This window comes from Musca domestica, unplaced genomic scaffold (assembly GCF_030504385.1).
Source record: "Musca domestica strain aabys unplaced genomic scaffold, Musca_domestica.polishedcontigs.V.1.1 32, whole genome shotgun sequence".
Taxonomy (NCBI): Eukaryota; Metazoa; Arthropoda; class Insecta; order Diptera; family Muscidae; genus Musca; species Musca domestica.
The window spans coordinates 7,361,929-7,384,096 of record NW_026712311.1 but is presented as its reverse complement, the minus strand read 5'-3'; the positions used below and the strand labels follow the sequence as shown (position 1 = coordinate 7,384,096).

The following is a 22,168-nucleotide window of genomic DNA, read 5'->3' as shown; positions in this document are numbered from 1 at the left end:
CAGCCGATGATCGCTCTCCGCTGGTATTTATCGACTGTGGCATCAGAATAAATGACGAATATTATCGCGAAAATATTCTGGAGAGTGTATTAAAATCTTGGACACGTAAACAGACCTTGGACATTGCAACAAGACTTAGCACGCGCCACCCAAGAATTGATACAAAATGAGGTTCCTCGCTTATTTCCAGCGCACAATGGCCAGCAAAATCTCCGGATACCAATCCGTTGGACTTTTGTGTCTGGAGTATTTTGGAAAGCAAGGTTTGCACTAAAAACTACAAAAATGTCGATCGACTCAAGCAAGTGCTTCGCCGGGAATGACCCGAAATACCCCAGAGCAACATTCGGGCAGCGTGTGACGGTTTCATAGGTCGTTTGAGGGCCACAGTTCGTGCCAAAGGTAACCAATTCGAAAAAATCTAAACTTATTCTAAAATATGATGCTATTTCCGACATTTTTTGCTTTCATTCAATAAAAATTAAAAAAAAATTATGGCATTCGACTTTATTGCAGTTTTTGTATTTCACCCTGCACCATAATTGTACAAAAAGTACTATTTAGTACCAAATTAATATTGGGTGCAAGGATAGGACTGGAATCCTTAAATTTGTTATTGAATCCTCTCTTGGTATCTGCAATTGAGATATGGAGATGGTTTTAAAAAGGTGTTCTGTAGTTGTACGAAAAGTACAAAACAGTACTAAATTTAGTATTGGATGAAGGAATAGAACTGGAATCCTCAAATTTAATATTGAGATCTCTGTTGGTATCTGGAATTGAGATATGGAGATGGTTTTGGAAATGTGTACTATAATTGTACTAAAAGTACCAAACAGTACTATATTTAGTATTGGATGAAGGAATAGAGCTGTAGTGAGAGAAGGACCTGGTTTGGATGTAGAAATGGGGTAAGTTACAGATCTAAAATCCTGAAATTTGATATGGATGTCATTGTTGTCGTCTGTGGTTGAGAGAAGGATCTGGTTTTATATATGCGTACTGCAACTGTGCGAAAATTACCAAACTGTACTAACTTTAGTATTGGGTGAAAGAATAGAGCTGAACTTTGTTATAGTCATCACTGTTGGTGTCTGTGGTTAAGATATGGAAGTGGATTTGAAAACCAAACAGAACTAAATTTGGTTTTGGATGAAGGCATAGAGCTGGAATTCTCAAATTTAATACTGAGGTCTCTGTTGATATCTGTAATCGAGACATGGAGATGATTTTGGAAATGTGTTACGATAATTGTAGGAAAAGTACGAAATAGTACCAAATTTGGTAGTAGGTGAAGGCATAGAGCTTGAATCCGGAAAGTTGATATTGAGGTCACTGTTGGTATCTAGAATTGAGATATGGAGGTGGTTGTGAAAATGTGATAATGGTACGAAAAGTACCAAACAGTACTAAATTTGGTTTTGGATGAAGGTATAGAGCTGGAATGCGAAAATTTTCTATTGATAAGTTATGGAGGTGGTTTTGGAAATGTGTACTTATATTGTACGAAAAGTACTTAAATGTACTCAATTTGGTATTAGATGAAGACATAGAGTTGGAATCCTGAAATTTGATATTGGGGTCATTGTTGGTATCTGGAATCGAGGTATGGAGATGGCTTTGAAAATGTGTACTATAATTGTAGAAATCTACTAAATAGTACGAATTTATTTTTGAGGTCTCTGTTTCCATCTAGAATTAAAATATGAAGATGGTTGTGAAAATATGTACTATAATTGTACGAAACGTACGTAACAGTACTAAATTTTGTATTGGATGAAGGTATAGAGCTAGAATCCTGAAATTTGATATAGATGTCACTGTTGGTGTCTGTTGTTAAGATAAGAAGATGGTTTTGGAATTGTGTACTATGAAAGTACGAAACGTGCAAAATGCCACAATATGTGCCGTTGGGTCCGAGCTGAAGTCCTAGAATTTGATGTTGAGGTTACTGTTGGTTTCTGGGATTCGGATATGGAGGCATCTCTTTTTTCTAAGTCCAAAAGTACTAAATTGAACGAAATTTGGTATTGGGTTAAGGGATATATCTGAATTTCTGAAATTTTATATTGAGGTCACTATTGGTTTCTGAGGGGTTTGCATATGGAGACGTTGAAATAGTTTTGGACTGAAAAATTGTATGTGGGTCCAAAATAAAAATTTTGAAGATTTTTTTGTGCACACATTTTCCTTCTCTTCCGAAAAGGGAAAACATAAATAATGTATAAAACCTTGCAAGTCTGAACATTTAGAACGATGATTGATGAAAATGTTTGTCAAAAGTACTAAAAAGTCTAATACGAGCTGTTGCAAAGAATCTAAAGTTCTGAGGTGAACTTTTCGGTCACTTGCTAGCTTCAGTATAAAAACGACTATTTTAATAATAGCATTTATATTTTCCCTCCATAACTTTCCTTGTCATTATCAGAGCCCACAATGAAAAATGTTGCATTGAATGGTAAATTTGAGTAGATACCTCTCCAATAAAGAAAACTGAGTGGGAAACCGATATGGATCTGCATTGGCAATTGAGGTAAGTATTTCCTTGTCCTTATCAGAGCCCACAATGAAAAAAATAGCATCGAATGGTAAATTTCAGTAGATACGGCTCCAATAAAGAAAACTGAGTGGGAAACTGACATGGACCTGCATTGGCAATTGAGGTAAGTAGTGCTTTCAACTTTAAATTCAAACTCCCTCTAAATTTACCCTGCATTTGTCCAAAAATATACCAAAAATCTCCGAAATCTTAACATTGAGATTAAATATTATACTTGAATGTGGCTTAAAACTTCCACTCCCCACCTCGTGTAGGAAAATATAAATAAATTTTGCCAATATGTTTCTTGCTGTCATCTTTTTAAAACCCAAACAGGCACACGAACTCAATACGATATTTCACACACACACACACAGAGATGCACACCCACACATACACCCACTTTCGTCACATTTCACAGTCGTTTCCGAAACATTAACATGAACATGCATATTTGCCAGACAACAATTTGAAAATCCAAAACAATAGCAGTGGAGCTTATAAAACACATAATAACACATGAAGGCAATAAAAACAAGAAATACAATTCTTCACATACGACATATCCTTTATCCTTCCTTGCTTCCTTTCAGCCAGCGCCCCACCAATGACGCAAAGGATACGATGCAGGAAAGAAAGAGAGAGAAAAAAATGACAGAAATTTCCATATTGTCAAGTTAGTCATTTACTTTAAATGTTTGATTTGTCATTTATCATTTTCATGGAACTCCATCGAACTGCTCCCCACTCACTCCCTTTCCCCATGGAACTATAAAGTGTAGATAAAATTTAAGATTTTTATGGCAAAGAATTTTGATTGTAAAATCATCATCATCATAGACCAAGGATGGCTAGAATGACTCCCCTTTAATGGAATCTAAAATAAAAATGTATAAGTGTGAGTGTTTGTAGATATCCATGTATCATTGACATGATGTGTAACATCTGCTCATGGCCACAACTTGTGACAATATTTGTTACTTTTTTATCCAACCCACCATCAGCCAGTGTCCATGTCCATGTATTTTTGGGGTCAGTCAGTTAGTCTCACAGCCAAGGATGTGGTGATGGTGCAGAGGAAAGGAGAGAGGGAGAGAGAGAGTGACATTATCTGTAATGATGTCTATAAAACAAATGATAATCATTCTGTTTGCCATTATTGCGGTTGTCTCCGTGTTGTTGCGTTTTTATATTAACTTCCCTCGATGATGGATGAGAGTCTATAAACCGAATCATAGTTTAAATATGCAAAACATATTCATGATGACACAAAGTCTGAGGGCCATAAATTATTTGAATGATTTAATGGTTAAGGGAGATTTATTAAATTATTTGGAGAAAATTTGAAATTTTATTAAATTCTAAGTCGTAGAAGACCTTCAACAGGTCTTCTAGACATAGACGAGCTGAAACAGGTCTTCTGGCCATGGAAGAGCTGTAACAGGTCTTCTTGCCATAGAAGAGCTGTAACAGGTCTTCGTGCCATAGAAGAGCTGTAACAGGTCTTCTTGCCATAGAAGAGCTGTAGGAGGTCTTCTGGCCATAGAAGAGCTGTAACAGGTCTTCTGGCCATAGAAGAGCTTTAACAGGTCTTCTGGCCATAGAAGAGCTTTAACAGGTCTTCTGGCCATAGAAGAGCTGTAACAGGTCTTCTCGTCATAGAAGAGCTGTAACAGGTCTTCTAGTGATAGAAGAGCTGTAACAGGTCTTCTAGTCATAGAAGAGCTGTAAAAGGTCTTCTAGTCATAGAAGAGCTGTAACAGGTCTTCTGACCATAGAGGAACTGTAACAGGTCTTCTAGCCATAGAAGAGCTGTAACAGGTCTTCTAGCCATAGAAGAGCTGTAACAGGTCTTCTAGCCATAGAAGAGCTGTAAAAGGTCTTCTTGTCACAGAAGAGCTGTAAAAGGTCTTCTAGTCATAGAAGAGCTGTAAAAGGTCTTCTAGTCATAGAAGAGCTGTAACAGGTCTTCTGGCCATAGAAGAGCTGTAACAGGTATTCTGGCAATAGAAGAGCTGTAACAGGTCTTCTAGCCATACAAGAGCTGTAACAGATCTTCTAGTCATAGAAGAGCTGTAACAGGTATTCTGGCCATAGAAGAGCTGTAACAGGTATTCTGGCCATAGAAGAGCTGTAACAGGTCTTCTAGTCATAGAAGAGCTGTAACAGGTCTTCTAGTCATAGAAGAGCTGTAACAGGTCTTCTAGTCATAGAAGAGCTGTAACAGGTCTTCTAGTCATAGAAGAGCTGTAACAGGTCTTCTAGTCATAGAAGAGCTGTAACAGGTCTTCTAGTCATAGAAGAGCTGTAACAGGTCTTCTAGGCATAGAAGAGCTGTAACAGGTCTTCTAGTCATAGAAGAGCTGTAACAGGTCTTCTGGCCATAGAAGAGCTGTAACAGGTCTTCTGGCCATAGAAGAGCTGTAACAGGTCTTCTGGCCATAGAAGAGCTGTAACAGGTCTTCTGGCCATAGAAGAGCTGTAACAGGTCTTCTGGCCATAGAAGAGCTGTAACAGGTCTTCTGGCCATAGAAGAGCTGTAACAGATCTTCTAGCCATAGAAGAGCTGTGACAGGTCTTCTGGCCATAGAAGAGCTGTAACAGGTCTTCTGGCCATATAAGAGCTGTAACAGGTCTTCTGGCCATAGAAGAGCTGTAACAGGTCTTCTGGCCATAGAAGAGCTGTAACAGGTCTTCTGGCCATAGAAGAGCTGTAACAGGTCTTTTGGCCTTAGAAGAGCTGTAACAGGTCTTCTAGCCTTAGAAGAGCTGTAACAGGTTTTTACGTCATAGGAGAGCTGTGACAGGTCTTCTAGTCATAGAAGAGCTGTGACAGGTCTTCTAGTCATAGAAGAGCTGTGACAGGTCTTCTAGTCATAGAAGAGCTGTGACAGGTCTTCTAGTCATAGAAGAGCTGTAACAGGCCTTCTAGTCATAGAAGAGCTGTAACAGGTCTTCTAGTCATAGAAGAGCTGTGACAGGTCTTCTAGTCATAGAAGAGCTGTGACAGGTCTTCTAGTCATAGAAGAGCTGTGACAGGTCTTCTAGTCATAGAAGAGCTGTGACAGGTCTTCTAGTCATAAAAGAGCTGTGACAGGTCTTCTAATCATAGAAGAGCTGTGACAGGTCTTCTGGCCGTAGAAGAGCTGTGATAGGTCTTCTGGCCATAGAAGAGCTCTGACAGGTCTTCTGGCCATAGAAGAGCTGTGACAGGTCTTCTGGCCATAGAAGAGCTGTGACAGGTCTTCTAGTCATAAAAGAGCTGTGACAGGTCTTCTAATCATAGAAGAGCTGTGACAGGTCTTCTGGCCGTAGAAGAGCTGTGATAGGTCTTCTGGCCATAGAAGAGCTCTGACAGGTCTTCTGGCCATAGAAGAGCTGTGACAGGTCTTCTGGCCATAGAAGAGCTGTAACAGGTCTTCTGGCCATAGAAGAGCTGTAACAGGTCTTTTGGCCTTAGAAGAGCTGTAACAGGTCTTCTAGCCTTAGAAGAGCTGTAACAGGTTTTTACGTCATAGGAGAGCTCTGACAGGTCTTCTGGCCATAGAAGAGCTGTGACAGGTCTTCTGGCCATAGAAGAGCTGTGACAGGTCTTCTAGTCATAAAAGAGCTGTGACAGGTCTTCTAATCATAGAAGAGCTGTGACAGGTCTTCTGGCCGTAGAAGAGCTGTGATAGGTCTTCTGGCCATAGAAGAGCTCTGACAGGTCTTCTGGCCATAGAAGAGCTGTGACAGGTCTTCTGGCCATAGAAGAGCTGTGACAGGTCTTCTGGCCATAGAAGAGCTGTGACAGGTCTTCTGGCCATAGAAGAGCTGTGACAGGTCTTCTAGTCATAAAAGAGCTGTGACAGGTCTTCTAATCATAGAAGAGCTGTGACAGGTCTTCTGGCCGTAGAAGAGCTGTGATAGGTCTTCTGGCCATAGAAGAGCTCTGACAGGTCTTCTGGTCCTAGAAGAGCTATGACAGGTCTTCTGGACCTAGAAGAGCTGTGACAGGTCTTCTAGTCATAGAAGAGCTGTTACAGGTCTTCTAGTCATAGAAGAGCTGTGACAGGTCTTCTAGTCATAGAAGAGCTGTGACAGGTCTTCTAGTCATAAAAGAGCTGTGACAGGTCTTCTAATCATAGAAGAGCTGTGACAGGTCTTCTGGCCGTAGAAGAGCTGTGATAGGTCTTCTGGCCATAGAAGAGCTCTGACAGGTCTTCTGGCCATAGAAGAGCTGTGACAGGTCTTCTAGTCATAAAAGAGCTGTGACAGGTCTTCTAGTCATAAAAGAGCTGTGACAGGTCTTCTAATCATAGAAGAGCTGTGACAGGTCTTCTGGCCGTAGATGAGCTGTGATAGGTCTTCTGGCCATAGAAGAGCTGTGACAGGTCTTCTGGCCATAGAAGAGCTCTGACAGGTCTTCTGGCCATAGAAGAGCTGTAACAGGTCTTCTGGCCCTAGAAGAGCTGTAACAGGTCGTCTTGCCCTAAAAGAGCTGTAACAGGTCGTCTGCCCTAAAAGAGCTGTAACAGGTCTTTCAGGCATAAAAATATCTGTCTCACACTTTAAAATTAAGAAAAATGTTACAAACATTTCCCATTTTCCAAAGATAATTTTTCTTCCCAAACAAAATACCACAAAATTAAAGATAGCTTCAAGTATTTCAAGTAAAACTAAAAATAAAAGGAAAAAACTCGCGGAAGTGGGGAGCATGAAAACAAACTAAAAAGCATGGCAGATGCGTGACATCAGTGGCTGCATTTTAATACAGCAGTTTGCAGCTGATGAAGAAATCTATATGAGAGGTCTCAATTCGTTGCATTTTTGCGCCCTCCCCGCCTTTTCACAACTGCAGATACATATGATGAACTATACAGTAATGTGTGTATGTATGTGTGTAGCAACATATGTATTATTACATCGAGTATAACACTTCTAGATATTCTAGAGATTTTTTCAATGTGTTGAGGTTTATGGCAAAAAAAACCGTCATCGTGTGGAAACGTAACAAATTTAGTATTCATAACATCATAACACACACATTCAGAGATGTAATATTCATACATAGACAGACAAATACATATGTATATATACATATATGCATCTGCATAGGCACGGAGGGAAAAACTCGCTATAGATGTATGCAACTACGTTAGTTCTTCCCGCAGATATAAACTTCTATTCGAGTTGGCGTTTCCATAATTTTTTTCTCTCCCTCCCCCTCCTTCCTCCCTCTGTTGAATTGCCAGCCATGTTATGATGCCTGCCGCCTGCTGTTTTAAATTTTAAGTGGCAAAACATGTTAGCAAAGTGTAATAACTAGCTCACGGGTTACCTATATACACACCCACCCACACACATATAAACACTTGGCAACATTGAGCAAACAATCAAATGTATATGACACATGGGTGGATGATATAGTATCTGGGGACGTACATTATGATGGAATATAGAAATTTGTATACAAAATTGATACAGGCAGAAGGTCCTGGAAAGGTATACTATAGACAGATATAGACACAGGACTTCTTCTATAGATCTTCGTCTAAACTTCTATTTACAACAATTTGTAGTTTTTCTAAAGATGTTTACTAGAATTAAGATATTTGAAGAATTTTCTATTCAGAGGAGGCAGTAAAGATGGTATGCTATGAACAGGGACCCCCCTTTATAAGCCCGAAATCCTTTAAATATCTTCTATATAAATAAGGCCTTTTAAAGACTTTTAGACTAGAGGTTCTACTGCCAAGGGACCATAAGACCGTTAGAGGACTTAGTTTGAAGGTGTTCTACCAAATCTTCTGTCGTGAGTGAGTTCCATCCACTTCTGGGGACTTTTGAAGTTTTTCCATTGAAATGTTTTTTGCAGGTCGAAGGTCTCTTGAAGAACTTTAATAGAAAGAAGATTTTTCGATCTTTCTGAAGACAGATGATTTTTCAAAGGTCAAAGGCCCGAATAACTTGTGAAGGTCTTCTACATACGTAAGACCTTTGACCGGTTGAAGGTCTTCTACTCCAACAACTTTTCGAAGTTGTTCAATTCTTCCAAGATCTCTTTTCGGAGATCTGATAAATATCTTGTATAGCCCAAGAATCTTTTGAAGGATAATCCGAAGACCTATTGAAGGTCTTCTCTTCTCCAAGTTAGCTTTTGAAAAGTCTTTAAAGTACTTTTGAAGGTCTTCCATATAGGATGAAGGCTAATGAAATGTTATATGCAGGTCAAAGAACTTTTATATATAGAAGATTTATGATCTTTCTGGAGATATTTCAAAGGTCTTCTATGTCCCGAAGACATTATAAAGGTCTTTTACAGAAATATGACCTTTTCACCTGTTACAGATCTTCTATAGACAAAAAACTTTTCGAAATTGTTCAATACGTTCGAGATCTTTTAAGCGATTTCTATTTTTGAAGATCTTGTGAATATCTTGTATAACACAAAAATATTTTGAAGGACTTCTAAACTCTGAAGACCTATTGAGGGTCTTCTTTACACCAAACAATTTTCAGAGGCATTTAAGATTTTTTGAACAATTTTTATAATTCGAAACTTTTTTGAAAGTCTTTTATAGTCTGAAGAACCTTCTAGAGGCAGATAAACTGAAGAACTTCTGTAGAAAAAAGACATTTTGAATATTTTCTATAGGCAACGGAGCTTTTGAAAGACTTCGTTAGGCAAAAACACCTTTGAAGAGCTTTTATAGACAGATGAGCCGTTGAAGGACTTAAATACTCCAAAGCCATTTTGGGGACCTTCCACATATAAACTATTTATGAAGATTTTCTGTAGCCTTATGAGTAAATTATGAACTTGAACAGTCTTAAAACATTTTAAAGAACATATTTGGCGCGAACGCTCTTTGAAGGTCTTCTAAACTCCGAAAATTTCTGAAGGTCTTCTCACTCGAAGGACCTTTTGTCTTAGAAAGATAAAATATCTTTTGTGGGGCCTAGGTAGATATATGAGTTCTTCTAAACTCCGACAAAGGCCTTATAAGCTCGAAGTATTTTAAAGGAGGTTTATTGGCCGAAGACATTTTGTCTTTTAAACCCTTAAGAATTTTCGTGGATCTTCATTGGTCCGAAGGTATTTAACAGGTAGCCATTGAAAATATTTTACTGACCAAAGATATTTAAAAGGTCTTTGATGCGTAGTTTAAATCTTGTTTAAGGTTAGTAACTGTACTAATACTTCCTAGAGGTATTTAATAGTCCGAAGATCTTTCAACTCTATTCTCTAAACCGAATACCTTTTAAAGTTGTTCTACAGTCGGAAAAGTTTGCAAATTCCATCTATAGTTCGTATACCAATTAAAGGTATTCTTAAGACTGAGGGCCCTTTAAGTGGTGAGAATACCTTTTGACTGTCTTCTAGAGTCCGAAGTTCTTCTAAGAGTCTTCTATAATTCGTAAACCTATCAAAGATCTTCTATAGGCCGTAATCTTTTTAAATATCTTCTGTAGTTAGAATCTTTTTAAAAGTCATTTATGGTGCCAAGAATTTAGTCTGAAGATCTTTCAAATCTTTTCTGCAGATCGTATGGCTTTGAGTCCTTATATAGTCATAAGAGCTTATACATTACATATATAATCCGAATGTCTATTCTAGATATTCATAAGTCCGATTGTTCTTTAAAGAGCTTTCAAATTTCAAAACATTGACATTTAAAAGATTTTCAAAATGTTGTGGTAAGATGTAAGTTCTTTATCAGATCCCTGAATTTTATGACTCCTTCTATGGGACGTATAAAGGACCTTAAAAATATCTGCAGATTAGAAAAATGTTTTAAAAGGTCTTCCGGCTATGAATAGTCTTCGAAGGGTCTTCGGACGGCAGAAGTCCTTAAAAAGGCAATATAACCTCTACAGTATTTTTAAGGTCATTTGTAGCCCAAACCCGATTCAAAAGCCTCCAAAAGGTATTTTTAGCCGAAAGACCCTTTAAAAAACTTTTCTAAGATGTAGGCATTTTTATAGCTATTTTAAAGTCCCATAGAGGGCTTCATATAATCCAAGGATCTTTAAAAGATCTTCTGCCTTACGACGGTATTTTTAAAGTTTTTTTGATGGCTGTCAATTCTCCTGATTTCACTTCACTGTCCCAACACTGTTTCTTTGGAAGAATTTCCGCAATTTTGTTTGCAAATAAAAAAATGCCATAAAACTCAAGTTGATTTTTTCCTTCCATGAAAAAAATCTTCCCGGTTACAGGATCATGGCATCTGAGGTGAAGACGTTTCAGCGAATTATTTTCACACACTTATGTCAGCAAAGATTCCGTATGCCAACACATCTTCGTCATTATTGCAAAGCATATGCGAACAAGTGTTAGCTATTGAAAATTTTATGGCTACATTTCTTCCTTTCAAAAAAAGTGGAGGGAGGAAAAAATAAAATTCCATTGAATACAAACCGCAATTATGGTAACATTTTTTAAATTAGTTTTATTTGCCAGTTTCCCACCATGGCTGGCGGAAGCTTTCATTCTCTTACAAATTAGCCATAACAATTGGGCCAGCCTTATTTGCCATCGATTCGGGTATTCTGATGGTGTTGGTTGGCCTGGTGTGGGAATATTTTCTGGTCAAACGTGCGAAAACATTGTTGGTGCATTGTTTTCGGCAAAAAAAGAACGAAAGAAAGAAAATGGAACACACAATAAATGCGTTTAGGAAACCCTAAGCATGTCCATGGTATTTTGTATGCAGGCTGGTGGCTATCAGCCAGCCATTCTAAAAAAATGAAAAAAAAAATTGGAAAACAGAATAAAATGAAATATAAAACAGCTCATTCTCCCCTCTATTTGGGGCTTGGCAGAATAGATTCGAGAACCAAATATCCAGGTTATATGGATTGGCTCACAGTTTTTGGCTGGCTTTTCTTTGGGGAGGATGTGTGCGTGTGTGTGTTTGGCTGGTGCTTTGTATTTTTAGTTTGTATTCCCATTAGTGGGCAATAACAAGACCCGTTCTCTTTGTTATTCCTAACAATGTACACTCACAAAAAAACACACACACACACAGAGAACGAGACACGTCCACAAGGAAACTTGCAAACGCTTGTTTCATTTTATTTCATTGTATTTTTGTTTGAATATTCGCTGGCAACAATTGTGGTCGGTTGCATTCTATATTAGTGTGGTTCTCTTGTTATCTCTCTATGAGTGTGTGTGTGTGTGTTTGTGTGCGAATCGGGTGTTTGTGTTAAATAGCGTGTTATCAGTTTCCTGCTGTTTCCAGTCCTTTTTCACATGCATTCGAATCCGGAATAATAATAACAACATCAATGGCTATATATTTGTGTCGACGTGTGTGAGTGTGTCTTGGTGTATCTTTAAAGATTTCAAAGAAAATTAAAAGAAAATAAAAAACAAAAGGAAAATCGAAATTGATTTTAAATTCTTAAGTTTTATTAAATTATTCTGCGCAGAGAATACGAAGAAAGATTATAATAGTATTGCATTTTAAATCCGCATTATTATGCTCTACATAAAGATGAGGCGGGCTGTATTAAAAAGAAGAAATATTAAATACTAGGATTGGGTTCATTGGTCAGCAACATTGGTTTTTCCCAGAAAATATCAAACATTTAATTTATTCTCCTTAAAAAGAAATGGATGCATCCGATTTATATTTTTTTTCCAAAAATGTCAAAGCTCTTCTATAGACAATAGACCTTTTGGAGGTCTTTTATAGCCAAGCGCCATTTTAAATACCTTTTAAGGATCTTATTTTCGAATACCTGTGAAAGGTCCGACGGTCTCTCCTCCGAAGAATTTTGTAAAGTCTTTTATGATCAGAAGACCTCTTGAAGTTTTCCCATAGGCAGATGAGGTCAAAATTGATAATATTCGGTACCTATTAAGTATACAAATTTCTTTTTTTTCGGAGACTTACAATAATATTCGATCTAGATTCTAGAATATTCCTTCCTCAAACACTTTTCCAAAAAAAAAACAAAAAATTAATAAAATAAAAAATATATAGATTTTGACTTGGAATGGAAACGTGTTAACAATAAAAAGACGTAAACACATAATTTTCACTGATGAAGGTATCAGAGAGAGTAGGTCGATCTTTCCCATCTACGCACTAAATATTGATTTGGAAAAAATATTAGGATGTGCCAAGTTTGAAAAAAAAAAAAACGGATCTTATATTCCGAATGTTGCCCCTTTGTGGGTAAGGTTCCAGAAATAGTGAATCGATCTACTCCATTTTGACGCCAGATCTTGTTGTGGTTGAACGTTCATTTTGCATTTAATGAGGGTAATAGACGCTTAAAATTTTAACCCGTTGTGGGTAAGGTACCAGGAGTGGTATGATCTTTTCCATCTTCGTAATAGACAGACGTTTATAGATGTAATGGAATAGCGAAATATGAGTTGAAAAGTTACGATCATTCAAAATTTTGACCCAGTTTGGGGGAGGTAGCGGAAGTAGTGGTCTGTTCTATCCTAACTTCTTACCAGCTATACAGTTGTTAGAAATATTGGGATGTGGGAAATGTGATGATAATCGGACTTTTCTTTGGTTTTTTTTTTTAATTTGTGATTATACAAACTGCAGGCGCTTTGCGGGGGGGTACTAGATGGAGTAGACTGATATTGTTTATTTGCGCACCTGATCTAGCACTAATACAAAGTAGGGGTGGGCCACGGATGTAGCAGGATGGGGGTAAATTTATAGACATTTTTGATTGAAAATATCATGTTATGATGATTGGGCCTGTCAGCCAGACAGACGTATGTACACCTCTAGATCGACTCCAAATGTCCTGAAACGGGGTTTATCAAAAGATACCAAAAACGTTATTTCGATGACCCACTTGTTGTCCATATAAAATGATATATTCCTCCTATAGCCATATGGCAGAGGCTACCGTGAGCTGGTAAGTGACATTCCAAAAAGTAGACAGATTTCCAAAATTCCCAATACCAAATTTTAGTCATTTCTGATCGAAAATATGTTCGCAAAATTAGAAGTACCTAAAATCAGGTGCAACTGTTAAATGACAGGTACATGAAAACATGGAAGATTCTAAATTTTTTTGAATAGAGTTAACGTTCCTTATGGGGAACAAGAATACCAAATTATAGCCATTTGTGATTGAAAACCTGATCGAAAGCTTCAAATACCTAAAATCGGACGGAATTGGGGCTACATCAAAATGTTCCTTAAATGCAGAATAGGGCAAGGTTGCTATATGAGAGCTATGACAAAACCTCCAACTTCCTCACAAATTATTGCCAGCTTTAATACTCATAAATCTCACTTAATTCGATTTATATATCTGAATTGGTTCAAGCCTTCCGATTTGTCATATTTCTATAGAAATTTATTGTCCTCTTGAGATGACAATTTCTACAAATCATTTGTTTGGTCCAAGGAAATAAATTGGTAGAAATCGGTCCAAACTTAGATATAGCTTCCATACAGGGTGAGATGAAAAAACTGCAACCAACTTCAGACTGCTGTCATTACTAAGCCACTCGTCCGACAGCTGTTAATATTATTCCAGTGACATTATGTTAATATTATGTGGTGAGAATTTTCCAGAAAAAAAGTTATTCCATCACGAATAACTTCAAGCGTGATAGTGTGATTTCTTATATTTGGAAAAAACAGCAAAATCAGGAGAAACGGTTCGAAAAGTAAAGAAGCGACTTGATCGAAACCCACATCGCAGTGGCCGAAAAATGGCTCGTGAGCTGAACATATCGCAATGTTCCATTCGGCAAATATTGAAAACTTAGCTCGGGGTAAAGCCATTGAAATTCCACCATGAACTCAAAGGCCGGCCATGGTGATGGTGTGGGCCGCCATAACAGCCGATGGTCGCTCTCCGCTCGTATTAATCGACCGTTGCATCAGAATAATTGCCGAATATTATCTCGAAAATATTCTGGAGGGTGTATTTAAGCCTTGGACATGCAAACATTTTGGCCGCAGAACTTGGACATTCCAACAGGACTCAGTTCCATGAGGTTCCTCGCTTCATTTCCAGCGCACAATGGCCACCATCTCCGGATACCAATCCGTTGAACTATTGTGTCTGGAGTATTTTGGAAAGCAAGGTTGGCACTCAAAAATACCAAAGTGTCGATCACCTCAAGCACTTCGCCGGGAATGGGTTAAAACACCGCGAGCAACATACGGGCAGCGTGTGACGGTTTCATTGGCCATTTGAAGGCCATAATTCGTGCCAAAGGTGACCAATTCGAACAAATCTAAACTTATTCCAACATTTGATGTTATTTCCGACATTTTTTTGGCGTTTGATTTTGTTGCACTTTTTATCTCACCATGTACACATTGTATATATATTATATATACTATAGGCATTTACGTTACGGTCAGTCTTTTTGTTATTTTGATTGTTATGGTCTATTTCACCCACTTAATATTACGCGATGACCATCCAAATTGGAGGGCTTCTGCCCAGCCCTAAGTTTAGCCCCGTGCAAACTTCCGCATCGATTGGTCTATAATTGCGACCTGCAGAACACCGGCAAAATCAGGAAATGTTTCAGTTTTTGGTTCATTTTAAGCTCTGAATATTATGCGATCATCTCCAAATAGGCTTCTATTCTGACCATAACCCCACCTCTATTTTAAATTTCGTGAGGATCGGGCCATAATTGCGACCTGTAGCGTGATTACAAATTAACATGGACAGAGGGACGGACGGACATACATAGTTAGATCGACTCAGCTCGGCGAGATAGGAAGGTCCACATACACTTTCCTATATTGGGAAACCAATATTTTGAGGTGTTACATTTTTTTGGCCCAATCAAACTTATAATACCCCCCATCACCTAGTGTTGTAGGGTATAATTAAGAAATAGAGCTTATTTATTAAATTAAATTTGATCATCTGAATTTTTTCAAGCCTTACGGTTTATCATATTTCTATAAAAATGAGATACATTCGTTTGTTGGACAAATTCTGTTACTCTGGTAAATGGTATTTGTAATTTTTGATTTCGTAGATTTCTTTGTAAATCTAGAATTGAAGTTTAAACAATATACCTCCGAAGGTTATATCGACCTATAATTTCTAATTGGCTTGCGATATTTTCAATGGCAGAGCTTGTTACATCCAGGCCTAACACACCTTTAATTTATTATTGTATTCGAATTCAATTCCGAATACTTTATTTTTTTACCCCACTCGACTATGTGTTCATTCAGAAAATCCAGATGTTATGAGCCAGCCAATGGCATAATAGATTTATCCCAAAGTGACAATTATTAAATCCTTTTATTTAATGAATTTTTGCTGGGAGGATGGACAAAGGCGAGAATATTTCACATTCATACGAGGACTGATGGCATTGTCCATAGAATTTCTTTGCCAGGCATATTCCCATAATCATCATCATTACCAACGCCATAATGATGATGATCATCATCATCGGCATTATTATTATTACATTCAGTCATGCAATGTCAGCAACAAATTAATTTTCTGCTTCAATGACAAATATGAATGTGACGCTGCTGACAGATAATAATAAAAATTAAAGCCTTTGCATCATTGGATGAATGGATTTCACGCCCCTTTCCCCTACCTCCATGCCCTTGGCCAACCATAACGGAATATTATAAATAATAACACCGATTACTGTCAACCCAAAGAGAAAAAAGTATTTATTGTTAAAAACGAGTTATTGAATCACACAGACAGTCACTCAGCCAGCCAGCCAATCCTACAAATGTTCTGTCTCCCGGCATTGTACCTGACGGCCGGGCTGACAGACTGACTTTTCGCACAATTAATCTTTTGTGCATTAAACTGGCCACGCACATGAAGTTAAATGCCCAATGATATGAAAGTGAATTGGGAATCATGCCACACTTTTTCAATGCCCACTCTTCGAATCCGTCAAGTGTAGGCAAAACAACTGCAACAGCAACAACAAAAAACTCTGGGGAAAATTAATATTAAACCAAGTTAATCGCAACATTTTTCATAAAAATCAAATGTTGCAAAAGCAGAGCTATGGTGCAAATGCATTCTGTCGGCTCCATTGTTGCAGTCCCATGACACATTTGTTTTCACACATTAGCCCCAAGTGTGGCAATGCAAAAGGGGGGGGGGGGTACCTTTCACATGAGACAATACAACAACAGTTCGTTTGTCTGCCAGTGTGTCTGCCAGCCAGTTGTGTCACATTAAAATGAACGCCCCATAGAGTATTCAACAGGATTCATCAGTACATTCATCATGTGGCAATACCGACCGAGAATCGTGCCACATTTACAATTGCCAACATGTAATGGAGCATTGCGGTGGGAATGTGAGAGGAAGAGGGGAGGAGGTAGAAAAAAAGTGGAAGGACTCTGGAAAAGACATGCATCTGTTTTAAATATATTCTGCATTTTTTCACAAGTTCAACCAAAATGACACACAACAATCAGTGCCTTAATGTGAATGTGAAAAAAGAGTCATGTGGAAAGAGACCGAAGGTATAGTCGAGGATATTTTAACAGGGACCTAATTCTACGAATTCTCTTAAAATGGGTTTATTTATAGATCTGAGGAATGGAATCGGTTGTTGAACTTTGGAATGTTAACGGATGGAATTTGCTATATTCAAATTCATATTTTTCTAAACTAAATGGAAAAATTGTAAAAAAGTAATTTCAGTTCGGAATAATTTCTGAATTACAAAAATGGTAATTTTTATTAAAACTATCACCTGAGAAAAATGCAAACTCAGTCCTCAACGATTGAAAAATGGGACTGAAATTCTAAAAATACAAAAAAAAAAAAAAAATATAGGGCAATAACTTTATTTTGGTTCAATTTAGAGATGATTTTTCACATTTTATATGAAAAACTCATTTTTGTCGGTCTGTTTGATAGATTGAAAAATGGAATTGCTCATCAGAAAAGGGGGCCCTGTATTGGCAATAGTTTCGAGATACGGCTGTAATTACAACCTCAGTCATGCGGGTGTATTTTTTTAAACGGCAAAAACGTACCTCCTCCGAAAATCGGCTTTAGGGCCAAGGTCTCTTTCGACAATGTTTATGATGTCTCGTAGGTAAGAGAGTAAACGACTGGGTGATAGAGAACTATGATTCAGCGATGCCAGGTTGTTTACTATTGATACTCGGGTAGTTGATGTGAAGTGTGATTAGCCGACATTTCGAATATGAGGTGGTAATGGATGCACATTAGCATTACGAATTATAATGCTGACGATCGGGATGTTGATTCCTTGAAGGGAATTGGGAAATTGTGAGTGGTCGCCAGATTTTGATTTGTGTGAGAGATCGAGAATTACGATTTCTGGGTTCATAGTGATGTCGAAATTCGGGATGTTGACGATTGGAAGGTAATGGAGTATAATAGTTGGCGGTTCTTCATAGGCGTGTCTTAAAGTCGCCGTCGTCATAGGCGTATCTGAAGGTCGTCGGCGAGCCTTAAGGTCGTCGGCGTACCTTGAGGTCGTCGTCTTCATAGGCGTGCCTAAAAGTCGTCGTGTTTTTAGGCATGCCTTAAGGTTGTCGTCTTCATAGACGTAACTTGAGGTCGTCGTCTTCTTATGCGTGCCTTGAGGACGTCGTCTTTAAGGACTTGCTTTGAGGTAGTTGTCTTCAAAGGGCTTGCCCTAAAGTCGTCATATTCATAGGCGTACCTTGAGGTCGTCGTATTCATAGGCGTGCCTTAAGGACGTCATATTCATGGGCGTGCCTTAAGGTCGTCGTCTTTATAGGCGTACTTTGAGGTCGTCGTTTTCAGAGGCGTGCCTTAAGGTCATCGACTTCATAGGCGTGCCTTAAGGTCGTCGTGTTCATAGGCATGCCTTAAGCTCGTCGTCTTCATAGGCGTTCCTTAAGGCCGTTGTCCTCATAGGCGTGCCTTAAGGTCGTCGACTTCATAGGCGTGCCTTGAGATCGTCGTCTTCATAGGCGTACCTTAAGGTCGTTGCCTTCATAAGCGTACTTTGATGTAATCGTGTTCATAGGCGTGCCTTAAAGTCGTCGTCTTCATAGGCGTGCCTTGAGGTCGTTGTGTTCATAGGAGTGCTTTAAGGTCGTCGTCTTCATAGGCGTGCCTTATGATATCCAGGTCGTCTTAGGTTTTTCGGTCTCGGCTGCTCACTGTGGCTACGTTCGAGAGAAGATGTCCAGGCCTTCTGTGATGGATCTGAGCTCGTTTGGGGTTTGGCAGCTCACGGGAGATATGTTCGCTAGCCGATGGGTAGGTCTTTGCAGATAGATTGAAACTTGTTCGGGTTCTGCAGCTCACTGTGAATGGTCCGGTTTGGCTGTTTGGGTCGTCTGCAGTGGCTAGGAAACTATGTTAGCTAGCACTACGGAACTCCTGTGGAACAACCAGCCGGGGCACCTGTGTAAATAAATGCCCGGCCACTCAACTTAATGAGAGCTAGTTCAAAATGTATTCCCAGCTAACGATTCTGTTGGTCAGAGGACAAAATTGATTCAGAAAATCAGTAACTACTCTTTGGCAGGTTTCCTGCAGTAGCAAGCTTGTCTCATAGTAACCTAAACTGAACACTACAGGGTGAAATAAAAAATGAAAGCAAAAAATGTTGGAAATTGCATCCGATTTTAGAATAAGTTTAGATTTGTTCGAATAGGTCAACTTTGGAACGAATTATTGAATTTAAACGGCTAATGAAACCGTCAAGCACTGACCGAATGTTGGTCTGCGGTATTTTGGCCCATTCCCGGCGAAGCGCTTGCTTGAGTTGATGGACACTTTGGTATTTTTAGTTCCAACCTTGCTTTCCAAAATACTCCAGACACAATAGTTCATCGGTTTGGTATCCAGAGATTTTGGTGGCCATTGTGCGTTGGAAATGAAGCGAGGAACCTCATTTTGTAACCATTCTTGATTGGCGCGTGCTGAGGACAGGAGTTGGAATGTCCAAGGTCAGCCGTCAAAATGTTAGATGCCCAAGGCTTTAATACACCCTCTAGACTATTTTCGCGATAATATTCGTCATTTACTCTGATGCCATGGTCGATTAATACGAGCAAAGGGCTACCATCTGCTGGTATAGCGGCTCACACCATTGCCATGGCCTTGAAGGCGCTTGAGTTCTGGTGGCCAAACCTAAGGTGCACAATTTTCAGCTGACCTCTTTGGCAAGTAAACGCGATCATTTTGTTTGTTTACAAACTGCTGGACAACGAATGTTTTTTCATCGGATAAAACCAAATTCGGCAGTTCACCACTTTCGGCCAAGCGAAGCAACTCTTTAGTTCTTTTGAGTCTATTTTCTTTCTGCTGTGGTGTAAGTTCTTCTTGGATTTTCAATGCCTTTACCCCGAGCTCATTTTTCAATATTTGCAAAATGAAACATTACGATATGTTCAGCTCACGAGCCATTCTTCGGGCCTGTGATGTGGGTTTCGATCAAGTCGCGTCTTTACTTTTCGAACAATTTTTGCTGATGTTGCTGTGTTCTTCCGTCCACTTCCTTGACATCGGGCTACGCTACCAGTATCACGGTAACAAACGATGGTACGAGACACAAAAGAGTTATTCACATTTAAATGCTGGAGTTCTCTAACGATAGCCACTTGTGGTTTTCCAGCCAAATATAAAGAAATCACACTATCACGCTTGAATCACGAATAACTTTTTTTCTGGAAAATTCTCACCAAAATGCTTTTGTACGCTTGTAAACAATATAATGAGCTGTCACTGGAATAATTTTAACAGCTGTCGGAAGAGTGGCTTAGAAATGACAGCAGTCTGAAGTTGGTTGCAGTTTTTTTAATCTCACCCTGTATATGTGGCCGGCATTAGCAAGTGAATGAGAATTATTTAATTGTTATATATTTATTATTTTACCTATGTGGTAAACGACATATTCCCAATTACCATTAGTTCCTACAACATGAACCGCTTGTTTTCAGATAGCTTCAATGAGTGCATAGTGTTTTCAGGTATTTTTAATTTTAAACCCTAATTTTTTGGTATGAGTACAAAGGAATTTTAATTTCCAACTTTGAATGAAAAAAACCAAAATTATTTCTTGGAACTATATTTTCGATGCATTTTAGATTCCAGAGAATGAAAGTCAATATTCGATTATGGCGGATCCCAACCTGTTTTAATAAAAAATCGCTGGCGAAAATATATTTTTCCTTCGACAATTGCTCTTCACTGCGTCAAAACAAATAAACAACAATATGTGTTTCGGTAGAAAGAGACTAACGGACACACACACTCACTCGCACACTTGATCTGTGTGTAGTACATAAAAATAAGAGTTGTTGCACGATGTTGCGTGTGTATAAGTGGCATACTTTGAGAACATGTTTTTTCTGTTCCCCCTTCAGCTCAACTAGCATTTTCATGGAACGGCGTTGTTTTTTTTTTATTTATTTTTGTCACAATACGACAACTGTCATTTGTCTGTCAGTTATCCATGGCTTTTACTCAGTAAACACAAGCACACACACACAGACACACATCGAGTCAGTCTCATATAATGTAGGGGTATATATTGTCTGTTCGATTTGCTCCTTCGTTTTTTTTCGGGTTTTTTGCCTTGCAATACTGTCACATTATTGTTATTTTCGCTGGCATTTCTGTTGATGCCAAAGATTCCTTTGCAACAATAAGAAACTCTGCATCTGCAGCTGTGTCAACGTTAAAAGGTTATGGATTGAATGGGGGATCTGAGACTTATTGTTCCACCAAGTTTTCGTTGTTTTTTATTTTTTTCTTTGCTCTTTTAATGTGAACAAAATATTGTCGTTCATCTGGTGAATTAACATTGGAAATTGCATGGCAATTTAAAGGGGGAGAGAAAAAAAGAAGACGGAACTAATAAAAATCACTCGATAAGTAATTGAGGTTCGAACGTATAATTTATATGCAGCTAGACAACACTCATACGTCACAGGGGGTCTTTGAAATTATATTACTTGCAAATATCAATCTATTACTATGAGGAGATCCATGCAAATATTAGAAATGAAATATATGGAATATTTAACTGATAGCCTCAGAAAGTTCTTGTGGGGAAAATACAGATCAGCAAAAGAGAATATAACCTCCAATCATATGGACATTTTTCGAAAAAATTTCCGATAGCAAAAATATTGTTATACCCTACAACACTATGTGTTGGGGGTATTATTTAAATTAGAGTTGTGCCAATCTCGATCGGTCGAAAGAACTAGCTCCTTATCTAATCCCGTGAACTCCGGCCGTTTGTGTAAAAACTCTGCGTATGAGTGATAGAAAATATATTAAATCACTCATACGTTTAGGAACAGGTGTACTGAACTATGAACTAGATTGGGGTAACTCGTTGAAATTCAGGTTAGATATAGAAAATATGACCTATAAATACAACAAAAATCAAAAGGAATTTGCGTTCCACATGACGACCATTTTTGGAAAATATGACCATGAGAAGTTGTATAAGCTTTGGGGTCTTGGGTAGCTATTTAATTATTTTAAGGATTTTTTTCCTTTAAAAATAGCCAGGACTGCCTATATCTCAAATTATGACCTAAATCAGCCAAACTAGTCTTTATTTATTTTTTTTACCAAATTTCATGGAATCCTTAAAATTACAACGAACGAGACGTATGTAAATCTATTTTCGAAATTATTTTTTTTTGTCAAATTTCG

The 22,168-nt window shown here is 38.3% G+C and overlaps 1 protein-coding gene across 1 annotated transcript in view; it reads right to left on the bottom strand.

The window, feature by feature from the left end:
- The window catches only part of LOC109612860 (protein CEPU-1-like), a 91,572-nt gene that overhangs the window by 48,040 nt on the left and 21,364 nt on the right, over positions 1–22,168 (bottom strand). The gene's annotated exons all lie outside the window — the stretch shown is intronic.